Here is a 6,000-nt window from a genome sequence, read left to right as displayed (position 1 = left end):
CTGCCAAGGTCAATGAAACTACAAGCAAACTGCTTTAGCAAACTCCATGAACTTACGTATGCAGATATTCTGCATTGTTAGTCCTGAAAATACCTGAAGAATGATCAAAATCACAACTAGCAGCCCTCAAATACAGCAGCTGAGAAAACCTAAGTGGGCTTGAGTGGCATCAAGGCTGATCTGCTGCTACTTCGCCAGCAAATTCCCTTTTGCTTTGAATTTTGGGAGGGGGGGAACAAATATGTCAATTTTCAGAGAACTCAGGGAAAAAAGCATATGAATTTCTGTCTTCGAAGCGTGGGGACTATCTGTTACTCCGTTGAGGGGACAGAGCTTTATCCAGCAGCGGTGCTGGAGCTGTACCAGATGTCTGCCCTGACTCCCACGGAGCAAGGAAAGACGGCCAGTCCCCGGCCCGAGTTTCGCAGGGTCCAGTTAAATCAAAACGTCACAAAGCTGGAAGAAGCTCTCTGGATGACCCCAGATCCAGTCTGGGCTCGTAACAAAATGAAACCCTTCAGCCCAGCTATAGCTATGGGCTTTTTGCACAGCTCTAGTGACAAATAAACTATTATTTTGTGCAAAAGCAAACCTTCTGTATCTTGGCAAAAACAAAACAGGGGAGCATAAATGATCAGCAAGATTGAGAATCAGTGACCCTTTCATATTTCTGGCATACTTGCCAATATTTTGGTTTGGTAACAAATATTAATTGCAACTACTAGTAGTCATATAAATTAACTTTCTTCCAAGATGCTCAAAATGGTTTAAGCGTTTTATTCTCATTTCACTGAGGGAGAAATCAAAGTCAAATCAGTAGGAGCCAAAAGCACTTTTTTCTCTGAAAGTCACAGTTGACTGCTGTGTGCCCATTTTCTTCACCAGTAAAGAAGGAATAATTTTGATCTTTGGTTCCAAATTTGTTTTGTTTTCAAAAGTTTTACACTTTCTGCCCCCGTAATTTAAATTAGGTGACAGCTGCAGTGTGGTCTTAAATGACTTATGCAGGGCCATGCAGTGAGTATAGTGCAGAAATAAGACCAGAACCTCTATTTCCTTACCTACAATCGTGAGCTTTAACCACTCTTTAGTGCTGCCTCCCTAGCTGAAATAGTAAAGCATAAATGCAAGCAGTTCCAGTTTTCTGATTATATGATCCCAACCTTCCTCTTTTGTTGTTGCTCATTCATCCTTTTTATGTAACTGTTCCCCTAGCTGTGAAAACCATAAAGGTCAGCTCGACACTAAACTCTATCATTTGGAAGTGTTATCAAAATTATGGACAAAGCATAAGGGATTGCCACCCATTCTCTGGATTTTTGCGGGGAGACAGCATGGTGGTAACATTATTCTAAACACAACTGATCCAGCAAACAGCACTCAAAATACCTCCGCAATCAAATTTACTGCTTGAGAGTCTGTATGCAATATGGTGAGGCCGTAAATAAACTGGCACAGTCTTGCTGAGGACAGTGTATGGGGCAGACGTAAGGTCAGATAGCAGTGCTGTTGTGTTTTCAATAAATCCGATGGATCAGATTTTTATCTCTATAATTTCAGTGGCATTATTTAACCTACTTTTATCTTAATATAACCCAAGATATCCCATTTATAGACTTTGTTTCTCCTAGTCAAAAATTTCTTCTAAGACTCCAGTGAATTTATCAGTATTACTACAAAAAGCATGAAGAATAAAAAAAATACAAGGCACACCAAGAATAAGCTAAGTCTTACACCTATGTTATCTGTATGAGACAGTGCTGCTGGTGCACACTAGATTTGGAGGAACCCAAAGGCTGCACTATGTCAGAGAAACTCTATGAGGACCCGCGCTTCAGTTATGCTGCAAACACCTTCCCTTTAGAAAGCTTGCTTTTACTGTAATTAAGTGCTTCAATAAATCTAAGTAATTTATTAAATTTTCATTTTAGAGGAAAAAGTGATGGTTCTGAGAGCATCTGGTGTTTTGTTTCAATATTTTCCTCCAAAATAATTTTTCAGTACTGATATATGGCACATGACATGCAAATATTGTATGTACACCATATTGTAATACAATAGGTTCTAAATCAAAACAGAAATTGCAATCTATCCATAACGCATTGATTTTCTGAATTTTGCAGTTTTGTCCCAATAACAAAGGAAATTTCACAAACGCTGCGGGAGAGATTTCTCCCTCCAGCACTCGTCGTGGAATTTCCTGTTTTTCCATTTCTCTTCGAGTTAGGTGGGCACAGTCCTGCCAGGAGTCTCCTGCAAGGAGAACATGGCAGAAAGACTGTTTTTTTGGACTTGAGATTTGCATTTGGGCTAGAGCTCGAGCTGCCCTTTGCCATGCTCACTCCCGAGCTGGCACACTGCTGTCGTTCTCGGCTTCAGCCGGTGCGCTTCTCGGACAGAGCGGGCAAAAAACAGCACGTGCAAACGCAGTAGGAAGCGGAAACGGGCGGTAACGGCTGCAGTGGGAGAGCTGCCGATGGCCCGGGCTGCGCAGTGACACCGGGGCGCTTCCCGGCACATCCCGCAGGCTCCGGCGCCCCGGCAGCCCCGAGCTGGCAGGCTTGTCCTGAGCGCAGCAGGAACTTTGCAATAAAGGTTACAGACATCAGACAGGCAGATTATGCTCCAACAGGCTTGCAGCTAGTGCTAATCTAAAAAACCCTTAAAAATAAATAAATAATCTTGAAAATAAATAAATAAATAAATAAAAACAGCCCCCCAAGAAAGCCCCTCTGACACTGAACAGAGCCACCCTTTACCCAAACCGGGCAGACGCTGCCAGCCTGCGATTAAACCTCAGGTTACGCAGCAGTTCTCCCGGCGGTGCCAGGGAGTGCGTGGGAGCTTTTGATTGTTATTCCTGTCCCCACTGAGGCTTTCGTGGGTTTCCAAGGGGAGGCTGTATCCGAGTGAGAGCTGGTTGTCCCACAAAAAAGCTGAGATTAATTTTAAATCGGACTTTGTCATGTCTGTGTTTCAGAATAAATATCTCCATTCATAAATTTACACCGGAATAACAGGCAATGTGAAACGAGACTTAGAAATGTGTTGATACGCGCTCACACAGGAACCAGTTGCAGATGACTGATACAGGAATTGAGCTTTTTTTGCACTTTAAATGAGGACTCAGTTCTGTACCCTCTAAGCACAAAACGGCGTTTCATCTCACAAGGAGTCAGCTTTAGTTCAATAAAAGAAAGACTACTCCACAGGAATAGGCAAAGTAGGATGAGGCCTCCAAAAAAGCAGATCTAAAACATCATTCGAAAAATGAAATATTAATATGGGCAAAGCTGCCAACTGAATGTTTCCTCTGCTATTTGCTCAAGTGAATGTTATACCTCTAGCGGCAGTAGAAGTGAATTACTTAGTATAATGACTATGGAAAATTCAGACTATAGTTGAGTAGTTTCTACATCCTGGCTGTACGTCGGTATGTACAAAAAATGTATGTCATTTTTTGAAAAATAAAAACTTGAAGCCCTGTGTCAGTAATTCACACTGCCGAGAGGCCAAAAATCAGGCAAGAGACACGCGTAGGCCCTTCCAAGTTAAATACTGTAATTCGTCCAAATAAAATTACAGAACAGAGAATCACACCCAGGATTCAGATGCGCCCATGGCTTCTGCCAAAGTTACCAGATCCGTCCAATGCCTACCCTCCAAAGAAAGCTTCTGGCGAAAATCCTGATGCCCCTTCAGGCAGGCGGGAAGGCAAGGTGCATGCTGGAAGACACCTTGCCCTTGAGAGGGAGGCAGAAGGCCGGACCGGTCTGTGCCGCGACGGTGCCGGCAGCCCGGCTGCGGACACGCACTCCTGCCAAGCCGCGCCGTGCTGGCAGAGGCGTCCTCCCCCAGCCCGCCCCAGGCCTCTGACTATCGCCCTGCAATAGGTTACCACCCCTCTGAGCTGGATATACTTGTTTGAACACTCCCTAACCTATTTCAGGCAAAATCAGCTGGGCCAGCAAACGCTTATTACTTAAACTGTTAAGCCTGTGGTTCCACAGGCTGTTTTTTTTTCTCCCCTGCAAAGCTAGCTCCAGCTGTTCCCACTCCCTTAAGCTTTGGCTACGCTTCCCAACCTCTGCATCCCCCTCCGCTGGGCTACTAGAGCTAACTTGGGGTTATTTTGTGTATCTTTATAAACCCAAGGTTTGTTTTCAAGTTGCACCACCACCCTGCCCTGATTCACTTAACTAAACGTTACAGTCTGCGGCGCTGACGCGACGGAGGAGATGGCATGGGGTGGGAGAAAATGGCCAGGAGCTCCTTAAGTCAAAACTGTCTCCAGGAGAAATGCTTGAGGACCCATGGCCTGAGACTCACTAATGCACCTCTGAATTTGGCCCTTGATGAGCTGCATGACTCAAGTTATTTTACAGTCATCTCATTAATGATCTCAGTCCCTTCTTAGTGTCAAACTCTCCAATTCACCAAACTCAGTAAGATCTCTACAATCAAAGCTTTTTCTGGCCTGGGCCTTTATTTGAGTAATTCAGGCCGTGGATATTGCTGAGTTATACCCTCCAATACGAAGTTCAGAATATGCCAAAGGCAGGTTGCTCCTAATGTCTTAGGGTCAAAGGCATCATTATAATATTAGATAGAGAACTAAACCCTAATGGTGTATGCCCAAATCAGTACAGACGTGGCTATGCTGATGGTATCCTCTTCAAGTCAGTGCACATAAACTGTGAGCTTCTCAATTTCTGGTGCCAGCAAAGCCCACAGCCAGAAGCTTTTTGAATTTCCAGGCCTGAGGTCAACTCCAGCCCAGTTGCCTCCTAGATCTCTACTTCCCACAACATGTTTGCATCTCACCAAAGGCTGCACCACCTAAGCACAAGACCATACGCCAGCAGCAGCCAGCTTCTTATTCTTGACTTTTAGCCTTCTTAAAACTCCTTCGTCTTTTCCCTGCTGACCAGAATCAGGAACAAGTTCAACAGGGAGAACAAGTGGTTTCCAGAGTAATTCCTTGCCGTACTTCAGGAGGGAACCGCAGCACGTCTTGGTGCCACGCTCAGGAAACAGAAGGCACCACGCGGAGACCCTGTCAGAGGGAGGCAGAACCAGAAAGGGTACCAACTTTTAAGGACAAATCTAAGTATCAGTGTAGGCATTTGTTAACACAACAGCAAAGCCCTCAGCAAGGCTGCCCTGATTCCCCTCTGTATGGTTGCACAGACAAAGACTTCATACGTTGCACACATGGAGGACTTGAACAGCTGAAGTGCAAAATAGATTGCATTAAGTGAAGCCTTTAATAAGATTTTGATAACAATGATTTTTATGTTAATCTCTGAAGAGTTTGCTTTCGTAACATTTGACTGATAAGCATATAATCTAGTTTTAATTTAATCTCTGCAGGTGTTTCCCAATGGTAAATGTTAAATTTTTATTGCTTCCTTACTCGGTAATAATAGGAGAAATGTCTGTAAGGCTGCTACCATCCATTTGTATGCAGATAGCATCATATTTTATAATAGCTGTAAAACTGACAGAATAGCCTCTAACTTTTGAGATGACATTATAAATATGTGTCAGTGCTGAAGTAAACATGTTTGGAAGGAAAATGAAATAGAGATGTTATTAGGGATTTAATGAAACAACCGTAAATGCTTATTTATAAGAGATGTATGTACACAGCGCTGAACGAAGCGGAGCCCATGCTGAGTTAGCAGCTTTCCGATGAGCAGGACAATGACGATTCCCAGCAGGGTCCTACAGACAACGCAGAAATAGATCCCACACTTTATGAAGATGATGGCTCTCTATAAACCTCTAAATGCTTGCTCTCTCTGAGGTTTTTAAATGATTATAAATACCGTGGTGTCTAAGACCCAATTATGGCTTCTTTCATACAACTTCTTGGAGCAAAGCATGTGGCAAGAACTCCTACAGGAAGAACAACCATAATCCCAGACGCCCAAGTACAAGGAAGTGAACCCTGCTACCTGTCTAAAGTGCAATACAACTATACTTTAGGCAAAATTC

The sequence above is a fragment of the Apteryx mantelli genome, chromosome 13, assembly GCF_036417845.1.
Source record: "Apteryx mantelli isolate bAptMan1 chromosome 13, bAptMan1.hap1, whole genome shotgun sequence".
Lineage (NCBI taxonomy): Eukaryota > Metazoa > Chordata > Aves > Apterygiformes > Apterygidae > Apteryx > Apteryx mantelli.
Note: the sequence above shows the minus strand (reverse complement) of the source record.